This window comes from Notothenia rossii (genome assembly GCF_949606895.1).
Source record: "Notothenia rossii genome assembly, chromosome: 5".
NCBI lineage: Eukaryota > Metazoa > Chordata > Actinopteri > Perciformes > Nototheniidae > Notothenia > Notothenia rossii.
In genome coordinates this window covers 52561047-52583117 of record NC_136903.1, presented here as the reverse complement: position 1 = coordinate 52583117, position 22071 = coordinate 52561047, and the positions used below count along the sequence as shown (strand labels likewise).

General features: G+C 41.1%; 1 protein-coding gene across 3 annotated transcripts in view; it reads right to left on the bottom strand.

The window, feature by feature from the left end:
• Positions 1–22071, bottom strand: part of LOC307039302 (copine-9-like) — a 313745-nt gene that overhangs the window by 140748 nt on the left and 150926 nt on the right. The gene's annotated exons all lie outside the window — the stretch shown is intronic.

The window sequence follows — 22071 nt, the reverse complement described above, 5'->3', positions numbered from 1 at the left end:
GATTAATAAAGGTCCATCTTATCTTATCTTATAAGCATAATACGGCCTCTTTTACTTGTGTTTCTGCTTTGAGAAGACTGATGTTGTGGATATGTCTTTAACCGACAAAGAAAATACCCTCTTAAGCTCTATTCTATCTGGGAGTGACATAGCAGCTGGAAAATATGGCAAAATGCAAAACTGAAAATATGGTAAAGAAATTAGAAACCTGGTCTCAGCCTTTTAGAAGTTTTGTCAGGGTTCATCAGCACCCTGAAACCATTTCCTACATAATCCTCTCCCAATAGTCCCTACAGGCAGAATGTGAAGCTCATCTTATTTCCATGGCCCTGAGGAGTTGCTCCATCACAACTCCAGGCAGCAGGAGTGTGTGAACACAGGGACACATTCTCTCTCCACAGCAGCACCGTTTCTGAACAGCTAAAAATAAATAGGAGTCAGACAGGCACAAGGACAACATTCAGATCATAACACAAACTTCCTGCTCTGTCGAAGTCATCCAACATATCAAAGGCAGAGCCACACGCTTTGATGCTACTTTTAGATTGTAATGAGAAGCTTTCAGAGGGAAGGGAATCGTCAGGTTCATGTCAGAAGATCTGATGTTAAACACCAGGTGGGCCAAAAACAGTGATGCCATGGAGTGACAAATGCATGTAAGGGTCTGTTAGCAGGCAGGAATCAAGGGATTTATCAAAGAGCTGAGCTCATGCCAGTCTGCTGTATCAGTGGCAAAACATCAAGCATCCATCTACATATGGCTTTTTAATATTTAATCAGACGGACTACCAATAGAAAGAGATTTACATCTGTGAGGCAAAGTCCTAATTAAGCACAAAAGTTAATAAAGTGTACCAGCTGCTCATTAATAGCCCGTTTGTGAAGCCTCAGATGAATATACTGTGTGAAGTGTTTGGCTTTGCATGGATTAATGGCACAACTTGTGTCAACAGATATCTGCAGAGCCACAGCACACAGTGCAGGAGGGCAGAGAGCAAATCAAATACAGCACCACCCCCCCCCCCCCCCCCCCCCCCCCCCAACATGCACCCCTTCAAATCTGAGAGCACAGAGAGCTTCACACTCACTGCATTGTAAATGCCAGGATGGGGGCTCTCCACATGTGTGATGTTTTAGGCAACGGAGGAGAGAACAAAAGTTACTTCTGAAAGTAGGTTGCTTCTGTGTTTTGCGGGCAGCGTCAGACAGAAGGGCATTAATTGGTGTGCTACCTAAAGCAGCAATCCGTTGGCTTGAATCACTATGAAGTTTCGATTTCTCATGTTCATTGAATTTTTCTGTTGCCTTCCGCGAGTTAGAGAATTCCCACCTTTACAAAGCTGCTAACATCGATCCTCACGCTGTCTTCGTTAATTAGCCGTTTTTGCACTGCTTTGACACATGTGAAACACATGATATGGTCACTTTCCCCAACATAATGGAGCCACTTCCATCTGTCGAACCAACTTCCATTAAATGACCGACAGAAGTTTTCTTTGCCAAACTTTCTACCGGGAAAATTGAAGTCAGTTGGCTGGTGTGGCTTCTCCATTGATTCCAAATTAGCGACGCTAGCTTATTCTCCTTCCACATTTTCTCGATCGCTGGTGATAATGGAAAAAGTTCTCCCAGTTCCTGACTCCGGTGGCTCACAAGTAGACGGAGGAGTTGTAGAGGTGGTGGGCTGAGGAGTGGCTGGTGGTCCACTCTTTTTATTGGGTTGTTTGTTGGAAAAAAAATCCAAAACCCTTTTTTTGCGCCATTCTAGAAAGTCACTGTCAATCTGCAGTGTGTGTGTGTCGCGTCAATTACGTCACTATCCCACGACCTACGACCTAGATGACTCAGATTTTATTTACAAAATAAATTCAAGCCACCTGACTGAAACAAATATATACTATGACTATTATATGCTACTGTATACAGCTAATTTTATTTTAAGTAAAATCATAACTATTTTATGTAGTTTAATCATTTTTATTTAGGTGGTCACTCAGTTTTTCAAATGTACACCACTCGCCAATAGGGGGTGCTGCAGCACCCCTACTTCCCGCGGCTATGGGGCAGGAGCTCAACAATCCGTTTAGGACAGAGAGTGAATACATGGTGAATACACATACTATACAGAGATGCTGTATGAGAAACCAATGTGATTTTGGAAAATTGCACAATTTAAATCTATTCTAGTAAACCTCAACAATGGAATTATGATCAGTAGAAATGGCCATGACATGGGCCCTTTAAAGGTCACCTATTATGCAAAATGCACTTTTTGATGTCTTTTATACATAAATATGTGTCCCTGGTGTGTAAGGAGACTCACAAAATGTCATAAAATACAAACCTCTCTCTCGTCATATGTGACGAGTTTGGAAGTAATATGGTCTGTGTTTACATTAGCGAGCATTGGTATTTTGAGCAAAACATTTCAGAGACATGTTTTGTATAGATATGGCCCTTTAATAGTTTAAATATAGTATAATGGGACCTTTAAATCTGAATGTATGGAAGTGATTCCATTCCAGTGTCTGTTTAATTCAAACACAGAACATTTTTGTCTGTAGTTTATAGAATAGAATATGTATTTTTTTTATTTTACTCATTCCTATAAATACTAAAATCAGAGAAACTGATAACTTTGCAGTGGTCTCTTCATTTTTTCCAGAACTCTATGTCGGTATACCTTTACTGTCTGTATGTCCCTGCTGTCCATATAATACAGGCTGGGATTAACTTTTCAGTTGATTAATGGTTTATTTTACAAAACACAGAAGGGCATCAGACCCAAGTAATTTATGGGTAATTGGTGTTCTAACATCCATGTCAACCCAAGGCGGGTATATTATGTTCTGTTTTCCAGTAAGTCTTGGTTATGTATCACAGCAGCCATAGTGCTTTAGGCAGAGCCTGATGGTCGAGTACATTACCAAGGCACAGGAGGCGGTGCAGGTCAGGTCAACAGGCGGTGAATAATGTGACAGACCCACTCTTCAGCCTGCGACTACTCACAAAATGCCTAAACACAGTGTGAGTCGTTACTTTGTAACTCATAAGGTGGGTTTCCCTGGTAATCCTGTCCTCCATGCACTAAATGCCAAAGGGCTTCCTCTCCCCACCCAACGTATGAAAATAGATCCATGCTGTGGTTCTGATGTCATCTTGAGCACAGGAGAATAGAGCAGCATGGAGGCAATGGCTCACCCAGCTGGATATTTCAGCAGTACAGAGGATGAAGTACACTTCAAGCTCTCAGTTGCCTTGGAAACTCTTCCATGCTTTAAACTTGAACTTATTCCAGTACATCACGTTGTGTGCTGGGTATCCTCCTGTCTTAGTTATCATTCTTCTCATCGTTTCTGATATAAACCAAGTTTTAGATGTTTGTGTGTGCATGGCAAACTTTGTATACAGTACACACGCACACAAACACACACCATTCTGTAGAGGAGAGTGCACTTACCCCAATTTATTTGTTCATGGCAAAGCCTTGAAAAGCAATTAACGAAGACGCACAACTTTCACCTTGTAGCATCATCCACCTCTTAAGGCTTTTTGGACCAATTTCAAATGGATGTGCTAAATCTGCAACGAGCAGGTCATAAAAGTACACAACCTGTAACTTCCTGTTGCCAGGTTAGGTGCGAGCTATGACTTCAAGTCAATATTGGCGTGTGGATGTCTTTACGCTCTGACTCTAAACTCTCCCGTTACAACAACTCTCTGTTTTTGGAGGAAGTGCCCGTGACTGCAATGCCACTGACATGATGTAAAATCACTTTTGAGTGTTCACAAGACTGGACAGGTGCTATATAAAATGCAATCCAATCTTTTAAGGTACAACATTTGAAGTCTGTCAGAATAAATCAGTAGGATGAGCTTCTTTAAAGACCCTGTGAAGTGTGCACCTGTGCATGATCTGTTATGCTAATACGTATAGTAATGACCAAAATTGTCCATTGGAACCCATATCAAAAGATGTTGGAATAGCAACGAATTTGACGAGTTTTGAATTTGCCGGGGAAATCTGCAGTCGACCTTCGCCTTCGTGGGCGTGGCTTGCGATCTACTGCGTGACTTCACGAGATGGACGCCGACGCACTGTTTACATTCACCACCGTTCATTTTTTCTCTTTTTCAAAGTAACATTTCTCAACGTTTTTGAGCTAGTATTTTCCTGGAAAGTGTGTCGGAGTCGACTGGAAGTGATTGTCAATCGAGAAAACCTGACAATGGAGGCGACAGTGAAGAAAGAGGGATGAAAAACACAGGGGAAACGATGCATTGCCACTGGCTGTAGTAATGTCAAGTCTGCCGAAGTGGCGATGTTTCTGTTCCCAAAAGATGAAGGTGAGCCTGGCTGGTGTCATTGTTTCGTAGATTCTTTGATTGATCATGATAAATAAAGGCCAGTGGTCGATTCGAGAGAGAGAGAAAGAGAGACTGAGAGAGTTACAGGGTTGTCGTTAGCATCTGGTGCTAGCTCGGAGCTAACGGAGATTAGCTGTTTCAACAATAAGGAGAGGGAGAGTGCTCTCCTGTGGGACTGAGAGAGATAACGTCAGCTCAGGGAGGTAAACTGTAGCCTAAGTTATCTCAGTGGGTTTGGTCATCTATGTAAACAAATATTTCCATCTATGTAATATTAGTTGTATAAAATAGGTTAAGAAATCCTTCCAATGTTTTTTGATTATTGAAATATATGTGTCATATGAGTGTTGAGAGCTGTATCCATAAATCTCTTAATGTTGCCCTCAAAGTGCACCAAATTGATCACTTTCCTCATCTATCCTGTCCGAAAAGCTGTCCAAATCAATCATTTCTCTCACACTAGTATTACTTTCCAAAGTCTCCGCCATGTTTACAATCGCAACTGGGTACATCTTGTGACGTCACAGCCACTATCGTCTGCAACTTCCGTTAGGCTCAGACGGCAAAATTAATAATTCATTAATTCATTAATTATGAATTATTAAAAATTATTTTAGCCATGAAAAGGCACAATGATATGTAAGGAATGAAACTGCCATTTCATTTTGGTGCAAAAACATGCACTTCACTGGGTCTTTAAGTACAGCCCACTTCAATGTTAAAAAAATAAATTGCTGTTAAATTCAAAATGGCCAACTTCCTGTTGGGTCTACGGCAGGGGTCGGCAATCCCAGGTACCGTAACCAGTGGCACACTAGGAATAAGTAGAATAAGTGTGCAAAATATTTAAATTGTATTTTCGTATCCTGAACGAGACTGCCGCCAGAGCCCCGTTACCTGCAGAAGGAAGCCATGCACGCAACGCAACTAGGGTGGCCATTTCCATAACACCAAAAAGGAGGACACTTTGGGATTATCTTTTAGTTTTTATCCTGGCTTCACTGAATCCTTCACACTCAAAACACAATAAGACTCTAGTGTACTAACCACAAGTTGAATGTCTATTTACGATACTTTTGCCCTTTCCTGGCTGCTTCCAAGAGTTTTTTGTTTGTAAGGAGTCTCTGGTACATGTCTGTGCACTCAAATGTGAAGTTGACACAAATTTGCAGCTCTGCCTTGACACTGTCCACATCCAGACGATTTCTCTCATTTCTCCATGCTGAGGTCATCATTGAGAACACACGTTCTGTATGTGCATTGCTACATGGGATGGAGAAGATGTAGGCGCTGATCTTCCTCAGATTCACAAGTGGGACTTCTGCTTTGGAAAACAGTTTCAGATACCGCTCCTCACTGTGGCATCCTTCCATTTCTGAAGAGCTGAGAATAGCTTCCACCATGCCATATTCCTCATAGAGTCCATCCATGTCAATGTCTTTCAGGCTGCAGGCTTGGACTGCATCACTGTATTCTCCATAGGACACAGCAGTTGTGAGGCCAAGCTTTGACACTTTACTATGAAAGCTGTTCTCAGAGAAGTCATACCTTTCACTCACGTATTTCTTGGCTCTTTCATAGAAAACAAGAAAATCAGCCTCACATTTCTTAGCCAGATCAGGGGTTAGCTGCTTGAGTTTGTTGTTCACAGCAAAGCCAAAAAATGTGTCCTTTAACCTTCTCTCAAGTTTCCCTTTCAGTTCAGTCATTACCTTAAACACAGAGGTTATGCTGAATGATTTGGCCTCGAGTGCTTCAATGCAGTCTGAAAACACTTTCAGAATGTGACTGAGGAAGAGAAAATACATCTCAGATACTTCGTTGCCATCCTCTCCAAAGCATTTCCACAAGATCTTGGAGCATTCCTCCTCACCTAGACTCTGAAAGTAGCTGGTCAGGGGTCTCCAACACTTCAGGATTCTGTCAATAGATGGCAGCAGAGACAACCATCGCGTGACAACGTGCCGCAGCAGATTGCATTCCTCCACTTCCACAAACTCGCAGAATTCCTTCAACTGCGCCGTTCTGCTAGCTGAGATGCTAAAATGGCTATACACCTTAAGCACAACATTTTCAATGTCAATATCCAAGTTGCTTGCTGCATATCTTGTTGCATTGTGCAGAATATGGGCTAAACAGTTTGCAGCGAGCACGTCTTTTTGAGCCTGTTTCAGTTTCTGATAAACACTGTTGTGTTTTCCATAGTTAACGCTGGCGTTGTCTGCTGCATATGCTGACATTTTTTTCACATCTAGTCCAGACATCTCCAGTTTAGATAGCAGCTGATTTGTTATAGCTTCCGACTTTTCGTTGCTATCACTGTAAAAATCCAACAGTGCATGTTGCACGCCCTCCTCAAAGTGAAAATATCTCAGTAGGCTACAATGGGGAAACACTTGATCGTACCTTTGTTTGATGCATCACTTGCCACTGAATAATGCAGTTCATTTTCTTTTATGTAATCCACATGCGTCTGGACAGAGTAGGGTGCTAGGATATTTTCGCACAAAGCTTTGGCTTTTGTTTTTCCACAGGTCATCCCTTTTGCTATTGATGAGTCGTTGTAGATTGTGCGATCAACTTTTATTCCACAGTCTACACTCCTGTATGACTGGTGATGCTTGACGGCATGATAAACTTTACAAAGTTCTGCTGCGGAGATTTTGTCATCTTGAGGCGATGAAGCTTCACGGAAAAACGATAAAAGTGAAGAGGCACCTGCGCTTTGATCGTTGCTTTTGTGCTTATCTGTGTTAGCATGTCTGTCGACAGCACCTTTTCCTTTGCTACTTACGTCCACATCGCAATGACACAACGTGCAAAAAGCACGGAAGTCGTCCTTTCGGCTTTTTGTGAGGAATCCATGCTCTTTCGACCATTCAGGATTAAATGAAGTCTTTCGTTTCGGCATTTCTGCGGTTTAACCTGCCGCTAACTAGGCGGAGTTGGCTCATGAGCTAGTCTGCTAGCGCTAACGTCACTCTGTGCCACAGTGCCATGCCGTGAACGTGACGTCAAGAAGCACATGGCTAATTGTTTACGTTTATTAACCAATGAAATACAAGATATTTATTTGACATCACATTCAGCCAATAATTTGTAAGACCACAAGTCTTACAGGGATATATACTTACACAAAACTTATTTTTTGTATTTCTTTGTATAATTGTCTATTTTTTTTTTATACCCTAAAAGTATAAAATGGGGATCACCTCAAAAGGAGGACAAATGAGCGTCCGGCTCAAGGCTGCGCCGGCAGACGGACACAGACATTGAAAACCGGACTGTCCGACCTAAAACCGGACGGATGGCCACCCTAAACGCAACGCAGCGCAGCGCAGAAGGATAACTTCTAGGCCCCGCTCTCTTTAACTCCAGTCGACTTTCTGCTGCTTTCCTCCGTGGTGAAACGATCAGGGGTGTAGTGCTGCCGGAGTGCACCGGAACGCCGCGCTGGCACTCCACAAATTGCAGTACCCATAAGGAGCCGTACACATGCCGCAGTTTTTGCGTGGCTGAGTCTTTAGTTGAAAGCCCAGTGGCGATCCGTTCATCTGTCATACTGATCATACAAAAACGCCATCGAAGATAATATGCTACATTGCAGCACAACTACTTCTGGGTCTCTGTGTGTCATTCAAGCTCGCCTCTGTGTGTGTGGCACGAGCGCATTGTGTGTGAGTGAGCAAGAGAGGCTCAAATAACCCCAGCTCAGGTGAAGTAAAGGCACACCTTCATATGCTCATTATAGTTATAAAAAAAATAAGAAAATAAATGAAAAACAGGTATGAAATACTATATGACAGAAAAACAAGAATAGAGTTTAAAAGGGGAGTGATTTGTAAAATATCCATAAAGAAAAAGAAAATCTCTTTACAGTTCTGTTTCATATGGGTGTTGAGAGATGTATCCATAGATCTATTAATTTTGCTCTCAAAGTACACCAGATTGATGCTTTTAACTTAAACATTTTTTTTTTTAAAAGCCTGCCTGTTGTGTGATGAATCGGATGTGAATGTGTTCATATGGATGGGAGCATACTTGGTGCTCATGTTTCTGTTTGTTACATTTAATTCACGAGTTTTGACATTTTCTGTTAACACATGGCAAGTTTATTGCTGAAGATTGGTGCTTAATCATCATTGGTGATTAGTGATTTCAACTCAGATGTGAATGTTTTCATAAGGATTGCTGCTCTCTTTGAAATGTTGCGATGCACTTGATGTAATAAAATTACAGACCCGTTGGAAATGTTGATGTGAAATCATAATTGCAATTAAAGGGAGGGAATCCTCATGACACACATTTTTAAATAATTATCATCCGATAAAACAGACCAGTCTCTGCCAGTCTTTTTTTAATCCGATGACATTATCAGTGATTTTAAGCTGATTAATTACCGAAATAACATCAACCGTGTGGGCGGCGACATTTTGACAAGTCACATGACTTATTTTACCGGAATTGACGTGAACTATGCGTTTGGTGTCGAGGACAAATTGACGTATGTGCTTTGTTCATGTTGTTTACTCTAGTTACTCTCACAATTTTATTGAAATATGCCTCATTGTATCGCAAAACATTGCCACAATTCGGATAGGAACAATCCACGGAATGCTCCGTGTGCACGTGCACGTGTGCTCCGTGAATGCTCCGGAATGCTTTCTTTATTTGATTGATTAACTACTATGGAATTTATTCAACTACATTGTACCATTATTATGTTAGACAGGGCTGCCAACACTCACGCATTGAGCTTGAGAGTCACGCAATTAACCCATATCTCACACCAGGGCAGGAATTTCACGAGGGCCACGAGGGCCATGGCCCTCCCACTTTGGCCTTGTGCCCTTAAAAATGATATCTGCCATAAGGCCACAGTGGCCTTGATGCCCTCTCTGACTAAGTTTTGGGGTTTAGCAGTCTGCCTCTTTTCTGACACGGCTTCAACACCAGCATGTTTTGAAGGAGGAAAAAAAAATCAGCAGTGCGCTTGATTTGAGCCTGGAATGCACCGCTCGGACGGTCTATGATGACAGTTGACATCAGTCTAGGACCTATCTCCGCCCACCCCCTCACGCGTCCGTGTGCGTAGGACGGTCTAGGACCTAGCTAGCTGATTCTCCGCTCAAGAAAAGGCTGAGGTGAGGTAAGGTTTTGTGATGATCCTGTTTGCCGTTAAGTTTTTCATTTGTCCAGCTTTAAGTGTAATTTTATGGATAACATTACTATTTCTTGCTCGTATGGTAAGGCATAATTATAATATTTTGAAGTGTTTTTGTTACTACTTGGATAAGTTATGTTGCAGTTGTGTTCTTTTTTTATTATTATCTAGTGCTAGGCAGTTAGCGCTGTGTTGTTAGCTGTCAAAGACCTCTGTGCAGACTTATTTGACCACCGGCGATCGCAGACGGAAGTTCAAAGTTTGCTGCTCGTTTATATCGCCCAATTTTCAAAACGCGATCAAAATACCCATTCACATGTCTTGTGGCATGCCTGAACTGTCTACATACGACATTGTGCGTCACCATAGTAGGGAAACTTTCCTCCCATTATGGTCCAGATTCTTGTTGGAGAAGGGAAGAATGTACCCCAATCTGCTGCACCTAATACAAATAGTCCTAGTTTTTCCTGTCTCTACCTCTCAAGTTGAACGGCAGTTCTCAGTAATGAAGAGAATGCAGGGCGATTGGCGTTTAAGCCTGCACACTTCAACAATTGAAGATCTACTCCTCATTAAATCCCAGGGTTGTGCTCCTGCTGAATATCAAAGTGATGAAGCTGTGGCAAGATGGTGGGCAGCTGGCATCAACAAAAGGAGACCCAATATTCATCCCTATGGTCAAAGGAACCCCAAAAGTCCAAATCTCCCTGACTCGTCATCATCTCCATCTTCAAGTGACTCAGAATAAGGACGCACCTTGACGTAGGCCCACTACCACAGTCTCACAGTGAGCCAAACATGTCTGTGCTATAAGAATCCTTTGTAGTTTTAATAAATAATTTGTTTAATTGCAATTTGGTGTCCATTGAATGCTTAATAAATATATATAAAAGTATTGTAAATGCATATACAATCGTAGTCACTTCATATCGTATGTTAAATCATTGTTTTAATTTATGGCCTTGGTGCCCTGGCTATTGGCCTTTGTGCCCTTAAAAAATGTACAACTCAAAAGGCCAAGTGGCCTTGCCCCTAAAATGACGAAATTCCAGGCCTGTCTCACACACTCACGCAACACTTGCCTTTCCTCACGCTAAGTTTTCGTCCAAAACAAATGTATATAAATTAGGGCCGGGACTCGATTAAAAAAATTAATCTAATTAATTAGAGGCTTTGTAATTAATTAATCGAAATTAATCGCATTTTTAATCACATAAATATTTGACCTGAGAACAGTGAGAAGCAACATTTTTTACATGGATTTTAGCATACCATTGAATAATGACTGAATACATAAGCTTATGCAACAAAACATTGTTTATTTTTTTCAAGGTGGTACTTAACCAAGACCAACAGAAAAGTGCAATTTTTGCCATAAAGTGTAGCAATAGCATATTTAGGAATATAGTACATTTCAGAGATTCAGGTAGCCTATAGGTAGGTAGACCTTCTGTAAACTATAACACTTAGTTTTTTAAGTAAAACACAATACTTTCAAGTACATTCAGAACATTGGAAACCCTGACTATTAGAAAGCATCTCTCTGTTGCTTCAGAGGCCATAACAGACTTTGTTGATTTACCAACAGTTGATTTAAAAAATCTAATCAATTTCAGTCCAACTCTCTCAATAACCTTGGCCAAAACAATAAACAGTTCAACATAAAGTGCCAGTTGCACCAACAACATAATAAATAGTTCAACATAAAGTGTACCATTTAAAATAAAATAAAAAAGTGCCAGTGATTGACCTCAATCCCTCCTATTCTTCCAATATCCTGATGAAAAATAAAATCTCTCTGTTGCATAGGCCACTGTTTGATCAACGCGAATTGGGTGTGGGTCCTTGTACTCCGAGTCGGGCTAACGTCCACGCTAGCTTCCACGCTAGCTGCTATATATTTTGCATTGAGGTGATACTTGAGGCTTGATGTGCCGCGGTGATATGCGAATTCCTTTTTGCATAATTTGCAAACAACCGTGCTCTTATTGACGCTTCCATCCGTCTGTTTTTTAAAACAAAATGTCCCATCCACGGGGCCAACCAAAGCGGTCTCATCAGCTTCTTCGTTCATGTTTGACTATTGTTCACTGTGGTTTGTTGTTGTCTGAATTCATGAACGTTACTCGGTGCTCCAGTATAATCGGTACCCCTGAAACTCATCCAGTGAGAAACGTTCCGCGGTGCAAAAATACGTGCGATTAAAATGCGTACATTTTTTTAACGCGTTAATTTTTGTGTAATTAATTAATCTTAATTAACGCGTTAAAGTCCCGGCCCTAATATAAATATTAAAATAAAGTGAAGGAACAGCAAACCGAGCGGTCTACGAAATGAGACGGTCTTCTGGCTTAGTTCAGTAAAGTTGGAACGATATTGGAAGATTCTGATTTCACGGATCAATAACTCATGAAAACGTTATTCAGACACAAATGACGTCTCCTAAGTACCGTGGTAAGGTTGACAACAAACTACAATCACATTTTGATTTAAAAAAAAAGCCAATACGCGCCGTCCTCCGAGCTGGGCACATTACATTGGTCTCTATCTGCAGCCGGAGAAGAAACGAGTGCTCAGGGACCGTCTGCAAAGCGCAACTCCGAAAAAAGAGAATACAATAATATTCAATCACTATTATACAGCTTATTACTGCCAAACTCACTACACACACATCAATAGTCTTCTGGTGGTCATACTACAGCAGAGAGTTTGGAAGAATATGCTTTTGAATAATTGTGGGGAATATTTATAATGTAAAATCTTCAATAAATATGGCATCATCTTAAATAACTTTACTATTACACAGTATATTTCTACCAAACTCACTATTTGCGAAGGAATCACCTGTGAAGCAGAGGAATAAAACATGCTCAAGGGCTAAACAGTTCATCGTCTCCGTCTCCACTATTTATCTCCGAGTGCAGCGTAAGAAAAAGCTGCCATCCTAAACCTCAACAGGTTATGGGCCCAGGAGTCATTCGGGGAGAAGTTTGAAGATTTATCAACGTCAGCAAGTCACAGCGAACAGCGTGCTAACGGGATAGCAAGATAAGCTAACATGGATCATCGAGGGACAAGCAGGTTGCCTCGACTGATGTTTGACGGAGATGAAACTAAGTATGAACTGTGGGAGACAAAAGTGTTAGGACACCTTAACCTATTAGGGTTAAAGAACACGATTCTAAGAGAACCAGATAGTGAAGCCGAGATAGCGGCAGACGGCAAGAAAAATGCAGACGCGTATGCTGAGCTAATACAACTTTTAGACGACAAAAGCCTCTCGCTAATTATGAGGGATGCGCCCGACAATGCAAGAGAAGCCTTAAAGATATTAAGGGGATATTATGCCGGGAGGGGAAAACCCCGGATAATAAACTTGTATACCATGTTGACATCGCCTCAGAAGACGAACAGTGAAAGTGTCACAGACTATATCATACGGGCAGAAACCACCATCACTGCGCTACGGAACGCAGGTGAAACGTTAGGCGACGGCCTATTGATAGCCATGGTTTTAAAAGGACTGCCTGAGATGTTTAGGCCATTTACAATACACGTGGCACATAATGATGACAATATAACGTTTCCAGAGTTCAGGACAAAGCTAAGGAGTTTTGAAGACACAGAGAAATTAAGCACGACAGAGTCGAGTGATAACGTGATGAAGACTCAAGCGAGACCCGGACGGCGGCCCGCCAAGCAAGGTGCATAACACAGGAACAGTGACAATGCCGATATTGTGTGTTTTAAGTGCGGCACAAAAGGCCACCGAGCGAGAGTGTGTCGGCAGAAGACATGGTGTAGTCAATGCAAAAGTGACACACACAAAGACGCCACGTGCAGGCGTAAAGACAGACAAGATGGCGCGAGAAAAGTCTCAGAAGAAAATGGCGGCGGCGGCGACGCAGAATACGTCTTCAGGATCAGAGACGGAGAAAACAGGGTCCAGCGGCAGCCAGCACGCAGCATCCAGGAGAAGGGCCTGATGGTCGACACAGGAGCCACCTCACACATCATCACGGACATCACCAAGTTAAAAAACTTCGATGACACGTTCAAGCCAGAGACACACTGCGTGGAGCTGGCAAACGGTACCCGGTGCAACGGCGTCGCTCAATGCAAGGGAGAGGCATAGGTTTGCCTGGTCGACAGCGGAGGACGGCGACATACCACTACTCTGAGAAAGGCGTTGTTTATGCCGTCATATCCCCAGGACATCTTCTCAGTGAAGGCAGCGACCGCCAGCGGAGCCACGGTCGTTTTCAAGCAGGGAAAAGACGCTTTGATACACAAAGACGGTACCAGGTTTGACATTCATGTGTACAACAGGTTGTATTATTTGCACACTGAATGTAAGAATAGTGACAAATGCAATGCTTGCCATGATGTACAGACGTGGCATGAAATACTAGGCCACTGTAATTATGACGATGTGCTACAAATGCAAAATGTGGTTGAAGGTATGCGGATCAAGGGCAAAACAGATAAACCCAACCAAGAATGTGAGGCGTGTATTCAGGGGAAATTTGCACAAACCAGAAATAGAAACCCTGATAGTAGAGCAAAAGCTGCATTACAAATGGTACACACGGACCTAGCCGGTCCAGTAGCTACAGAGTCAAGAGATGGTTACAAATATTTACAGTCATTCACTGATGACTACTCGGGTGCAATATTTGTATATTTTCTAAAAACTAAAAGTGACACGGTACAGGCAACGGAAAAATTCCTAGCAGATACAGCCCCATACTGGAAAGTGAAGTGTATAAGGTCAGACAACGGCACAGAGTTCACATGCAGGGATTTCCAAACGTTGTTAAGGATAAATAGGATAAGACATGAGACGTCAGCCCCGTACTCACCCAACCAGAACGGTACAGCTGAGAGAAGCTGGCGTACTCTTTTTGAGATAGGTAGGTGTATGTAGGCCTGTCACGATAATTAATTTTGTTGGACGATAAATTTTTATGGAAATTATTGCGATAAACGATAATATTGTCGGCGCCGTTTTAAGACCATTTTAGACATAATGATAATATATAATAATAATTCAAGTACATCCTTTCAAACATAACTTTTTATTGAACATTCAACATTGCAAATGAAATGTGAAATAATATTAAAATATATAAATTATATATAATAAATAAAACAAATTAATTAAATTATAATAAATTAATTAAATCACACACAATCAAAACAATAAATTAAATAGAGTCAGGCTGGAAAACAGAGCTCTCTCTATATATATATATAAATAAATAAATAAATAAATAAATATGAGCACACATTATCTCACAAGCAAAAAAAAACTCCTTAAAACAACAATCAAGTGTCCAGTCCACTGTCAAACACCCAGATGCCTCAACAGGCCATATCCAAATCTGTTTTTCTAAGTTTTCGTGCAAGGAACACCAACATGTTTGCATTGTCGGGCCGGGGCTCTCCATCTCCAGCTGCCGTGTTTGCTCCCAGCTGGGAAAACGGAATGGGGTGGTTGTGTTTTAGGTGGTTTAAAATGCGTGGTATTGCCTGCTTTTGTCGCTACCTTTTTTAAACCAATGCGACACACCGCCCGGCTCATTCAAGTCTGTAGGTTCGCCTCGTTGATTTGGTTTGAATCCAAAGTACTGCCACACCGGAGAATCGAGATGTGTAGTTAGGTTTTGTAACCAATTCCATTTCACTTTAAATTCCCCGCGAGTAAGTCACACGTTGTCTCCCGCTTGTCGCTATATTATTAATTTGGCTGCTACGCTGCTGCACGTGCACACGGAGTGTCCTGACCTGGCTGTGTGTCAGCCCCGCCCCTCACAGCGCGCCTGGCAGCCACAGCGCTCCAGGCTAAAATGCTGGTCACATCTTTATGTAAACGGCAATTTATCGAGCTCAGAAAAGTTATCGAGTCCATTTTTATTTATCGTACGATAAGTCAATTTATCGATTATCGCGACAGGCCTAGGTGTATGCTAACTGAAAGTCAGCTACCAAAAGAGTTATGGAACTACGCAGTCCAAACAGCAGCCATAGTGCGTAACAGATGTTTTAACAGGCGTACAGGACAAACCCCTTACCAGATGCTGACAGATAAAAAGCCTAACGTCTCTACAATGCAGAAGTTTGGGTCTGTATGTTGCACATACAAACAGGACAAGGGAAAACTTGATTCCAGGTGTGATCAGGGGCGTTTTGTGGGTTATGACAAGAACAGCCCCGCGTATTTGGTCTATCACCCAGATACTGAGAAAGTACAAAAGCACAGGCTAGTCAAGTTTGTAAACAAGGCAACTGTGGAGAAACAGACACAGACATTTGGGTCAGACCCAAATTATGACAAAGACAGTGTGAGGCAGCCTAGGGCTAGCAGGGTCACACAGGAGATAAATGAGAGCACAGAGAATGCTAAAGAGACTAGTGCACAAAGTGACAGCCCAGTAACTATGTCTGACGACAGTAGCCAAACACAACCAAGTGGGACAGGTGATGAATCTGAGGGTGGGAGATACCCGACTAGAGACAGAAGGAAACCAAGTCACTTAAAGGACTTTGTAACTGAAGACAGTGATAGTGATGGGATTCATACTACCATAGACTACTGATACAGAGCTGTATGTGGCATTCCACAGACATTTAAGGAGGCTATGACGTCAACTGACTCAAGAGAGTGGGTCAAAGCCATGGATGACGAAATCCAATCATTAAACGACAACAACACATTTACCCTGACAAATCTGCCAAAAGGCAAAAAGATAGTGGGGGGCAAATGGGTTTACTCTATCAAAAGTGATATTGAGGGAATGGACAAGTACAAAGCAAGGTTTGTGGCCAAAGGCTATAGCCAGAGGATGGGGATTGACTATGGAGAGACTTTTTCCCCCACGGCCAGCTTGACGAGTGTAAGAGTGTTGTTACAGAAAGCAGAACAGGAGGACTTGCTACTGCATCAGATGGATGTAAAAACAGCGTACTTACACGCTCCTATAGATTATGAAATCTATATCGAACAACCAGAGGGTTACGAAGAAAGAGGGGAAGGTCTAGTGTGTAAGCTAGAAAAATCTCTTTTTGGTCTAAAACAATCCGGTAGAAATTGGAACAGGATTTTGCACGATTGTTTAACTGAAGACGATTTTGCACAGAACCCAGCAGACCACTGTGTCTATGCCAAAGAGACCGAAGGTGGAAAGGTGATAATAATTATCTGGGTCGATGATCTGATCATCGCAGCTAGCAATGACAAAATACTGAAGGAAGTGAAAGAGATGCTCTCTGCCAAATTTAAGATGAAAGATTTAGGCAACCTAAAACATTTTTTGGGTATCGATTTCAAACATTCGGATGGATGTGTAAAGATGTCACAGGAAAAATATGTTAACAAGATACTGGAGAGGTTTAACATGCAAAACTGTAAACCCAGAGAAACACCCTGTGATCAAAAACTTGACTATACAAAAAATGCAGTGAAAATGGATGATGTCATGATGAGGCGGTAGGCAGCTTTATATACCTGACCACATGTACAAGGCCAGATTTAAGTTTTGTTGTGAGCAAACTATCACAATATTTTGCTGAGCCTAGAGGAGCAGTGGGTAACTGTGAAACACGTGTTAAGATACCTTCGAGGCACGATAGAGAAAGAGTTGTGTTTCAGAAGAAACAATAGTGAGAAGCTAGGCTTACTAGCCTACAGTGATGCCGACTGGGCATCTGATGTCACCGACAGGCGCAGTACCACAGGATATTGTGTAAGCCTCAGTAAGAACAGCTCATGGAAGAGTAAGAAATTCAAACTGAACGGTAAAAGAATAGTTTCCGGTCTATTCTGAGCCCGATCTCTGTAGATAAATAAAAATAAAGAACTATGACAGATGTGTAATATATTTAATGCAGCCAAACCATTTATTACAATGCATTCATGTGATGACTTTCAAAGAGTAAAGCAAGCACTGCTGAATAAAGTATGATTTTATCTTTTACGAAATGTTTTTTTCATATGGAATGCAGTTGGAGGTCAACCAATCAGAGAGCTTGAGAACTAATCACGGGGTTTATCAAACAGAGCAGATGGTGTAGTCCTAAACGATAGCTGGGGATTCTGGGTAGTGTAGTGTCTTCTGCCATCCTTTACTCCGAAAAAATATTTGTTTCTCCCAATCGAAGGGGAAAAATACAAAAGCATTGCACACAATTTAAACAAATCAATGTTGTGTAATTAACAAGGATAATCTGGTGTTTTTTAGTCGATGAGTAGTGCAGATATCACTGTAAAATCAATCGACAGTAAGGGGAATACTTACTTCTGGGTGTACAATTCTCCGTTATCCAATGGGAATGGACGCTCACATTGCCTTTAAGGGCAGCCGACACAAACCAATGCCGTGCTTCCATGAGCGTCAAATCCCGCAGCAGATGGGAATACATTGCAATCAGTTGAAAGCTATTTGCGTCCCTTTATAAAGCTGAAGGAGCCTAGGAGCGTCACAACTGCACGCCACGGGACCCTGACCAAACGTCGCTCCTGGACGATTATGGAGTGAGAGTGTGTTGTTTCTGACGGTTCTGGCCACTTGGCTCGAACCTGTATAGCTGAATTCCCCCATCCAATCTCTCCACATTGCTCAAAACTTCTTCCTCGGCTGACGAGTCCGAACTCAAATACTCCGCCATGTTTTCGTCAAACGAGCTGTCGTGTTTACAAAGTGAACGCATAGATGACGTCACGACCTAGTTTTTCGGATCATGTGACTATTGAAAATGGCCAAAATGGCAGCTGCCTGATGGAATATAGAGGTTTTGATAAAAAAGAGCTATAAAATCATTATTTACCGCGGAATATCGCTGATTTCTTCAGGGTATGGTTTAAACATAATGTTTCACTAAATACTGAAGTTTTAATTAAAGTCCATGTAATGTCCAAAATAAATGTTATTCTGTGTTAATAAATCGCTTCATCACTTTCCACTGTTTCATTTGACATATCAACATCAATGATTCTTTCCATAAATACCCCCCAAATAACATGAAATGTGTGCCACTTTCCCGTGTTATTCCGCTCCGGTAGCGAAAAGCTTGCCAGCCATTAACCCAGCTGTGTGACGTCACACGTGGCAAACACCAGCCTCGTCTGGATTGTTTGTTTTGTATCCTTCCGCTATTTTCGCTCAACATATGTGTAACCGGACCTCGCTAAACTTTTTTTATCTAACAATTCATGATGGGGAAGCGATGTGTAGTTGTGAGCTGTGAATGTTTCCTGATTGCTATAAACATTGATCATGGGTGCTGGAAGATTGTGCACAAAACTCGGGTCAGAATTAAGTTACTACAGGTGTTATGCCAGCTTGAGCTAAATGTCACCAGAGTACAGTGAACTTGCCTAGTGACTGAAATATATAAAAGTTGAAGTGAAATAAGTAAGGCCAAAAATGAATTACGTCTGAATATCTTTATTATTTTTACCACTTTTAATTATTTGTGGGCTCGCACATATACCAAAATAGACTAATGTACACTGCAATAAAGATCAAATGTTACAAGTGAAAAATTAACAAAAGAACCCTTTTTTATTTATCAAACAGTAAATTAATACAATCTTACAAATTTGTGATTTGGAAAATGTTGTTATATTTACATGTTTCTTTGGAAAAATAATATTGTAAATGATGTACTTTGTAAATTATTTACATCATGCGAAACCATTTTAACCAGTTCAGCTGCATGACTTATGTCAAATTACAGATTTGGCCATTGAAATCCCTGATAGCGGCCTCCCGGTTCACGGTAAGTCTTCCGTATCTCGGTTACAGCACATGCAGGCAGCGGGACTCTGATTTTTGGGCCGAGTACACCCCAGCACCAACGTACAAACTGTCGATAAGATGTATATCGATACTTCCTAATGAAAAAAAAGTATACAGATTATAAATATATTTGGAGAAAAATAAAATGTTATGTAGTACTATTATGTAGCAATGGTTACAAATTGGCTTATAACATGATATTTGCATTTTACTTGTACAAAATAAATATGAGGTTGTACATGACTGCTTGACAGAATCATAGACCTCTTATATATTTCCTCACATGTGTAGTTGTTTCTTTTCCCAAGCATACATTGAATTTGCATACACAGAAAAAATAAAAGCCAAGCTGTTTTTGACTGCTTGAAAGAGTTTAATGGTATCTTTAAAAGTGTACCATATCTGTAGCGACTAAAAGTATTATATGAAAGCAAAGCTGCAATAGGCAGTTGGGTCAATCAATATTTACTTACTGGTGTAGTGGGCCATCAACTGCTCTGTGTTGTTGTTTGTATTGAAGATCCGCTATTTTCAGTGTCCAAACACTGAGACAGCCTTCTCTAAAGCCTGGGTGGCTAATAATGCACCTTGGTTTCTCGTCGGTGTCTTATCTGGTCAGTAGGTTGCAAACTGTCTATTTGTTCCATCACCTGCCAGATCTCTCTGCAGCATACACATTCATCTGCAGTGGGCATGCTTTCACAGCATTGACATGTACACCTGAATATTGTACATAACATTAAAAAACAAAACAATATCTGCCGGACGTGTGAGGAACAGATGACAAATTAAGATCGACATTTAGTGCAGGTCAAATTAAATAAAACTGAATTTACCATTCAGTATTGCCGACTCGAGTCTCGCCGGCTGCGGAATCCGCTTCTCTTTCACAAGTTTCTGCCTCGTTGTTCGATTGCCGGGCAGGAGGCTCGTACTTATAAGGCAAGATGCCTTGAAGTGAAAGGCTAGCTGGTTCACTCTCTACTTCTGTAACTGAATCCAGATAACCCTCCGAATCTGAGCTTGAATGATCGCTGTCGCTGTCGCTGTCTGAAGTTATCGCGTTGCTTGCAATGTTTGCCACGTGTGACGTCACCGCTCGTTCGGGAGTGATCGGGGGCGTACTCGGCAAACTTCGGAACCAACATCGGTTTTTAACGTATATGTCATTTAATTATGACGAAACTTTAAACATTTTTATTTATTTTTATTCTGGTGATATCTAAACTACATGTTAAAAAACACCTGTGTTAGATGCATTACATGGCCTTTAACTATCTAATGACTGGAGCCTTCCTTTAATGATAATCTTGATGTGGATTAGGCCCACTGATCAATTTAAAAAAAAAATGGCACTTCATATATAAAAGGTTGATGACCCCTGGTCTACGGTATACCTTGAATAGACTTTTTAGTACGTCTCTACTTACAAAGTTTCGTACATGTGAATTATAGGGTTGCATTTGAGCCATTTTAACAAGCCCATGTGCTAGATGCACATTTTACCTAATTATTCTCCATCTCTGAATTGTGTGCTAATAATAATTCAAATCAAAAGCAACTTTAGATCGCAGGAAATTCCAACAATTAAGGTCCTACCTATGTTGCCTTGCTCAAACCCTTGATATAAACTTGAACTAAAGATCAAAGGTTGGTTGAAGGGTCTCGAACATAACATCTTCATTGACTGTAATGTAAGGTTAAATGTTTTAGTCTCTGAATTTCTTACACATGCAAAACATTGATTTCAATCTTTTAATCTACCTCAGTTAAGATAGCAAACAGACAGCCAACACAATAATATAACTGTCATGTTTTTATGTTTCTCTCACTGATAAGATTCAGCATGTCTGTCCATAGAGCGTGTTGTGGCTTTGAAGTGAACCCTAGCTGCTTTTATATACGTACAGTATCTAGCTGTGGGTTCAGATTGAAGTCTCCTGTAATCAGTACCGCTCCTGACCCCACTTTGCTTCTTAAGTTCTTCATACAGCTTCACTTGACGAGAACCAGGCAACAAAACGTTAGCCTTTGCTCACAGGCTGTCTGACGAAGGAAACGCTCAACAAAGATTGATTAATGTGTTACGAAGGAGAAACCCAATCTGCTTTAAAAGGAGGGGCTCAAATTGGGAATATGATGAATATGTGGCCCATCATTAAGAGTGTTCCATGACTGTTGAGTTAATTTAGTTTTTCATTTTACCTGTTTTTTTTTTACAGATGAATTATATTCATATTTAGGATACATGCAGTAATTACCGTAAAATGTAATATTACACAAAATAGTCTTTCATCAGTTTTCAGCAGTGTGAGTCAAAAATGTAATTGTTACCATCAAATCAGAGGTACAGTACAGGGTCCCACGATTCAATGCACGTTGACAGAAGAACTCTTATGTGCCCCAGTCAATCCTCAAATCAAACACAGAGTTAAATCCAGGTCAGATGTACGCTAGCGGCTAGAGGGTCTTGAAAAGGTTGTTGATTTACCTATCCTGATGTTATGGTAAATGTCTGTTTCCTTGTATCGTGTCTTAATATTTGTTTGATTTGATTTAGCAAATGAAGCTACTTTGCTGCAAGAAACATTTCAAACTTAATCTGACAATAAAGTATCATCTTATTGTATTCTATTCCAAATAACCTGGCAAAGATTATTCCAAATGTACCCAAAATGTACCAAAATCAGCTCACAGAGAGTATACATATTGGCAGGTTTCTGGTTACTATAAATGACT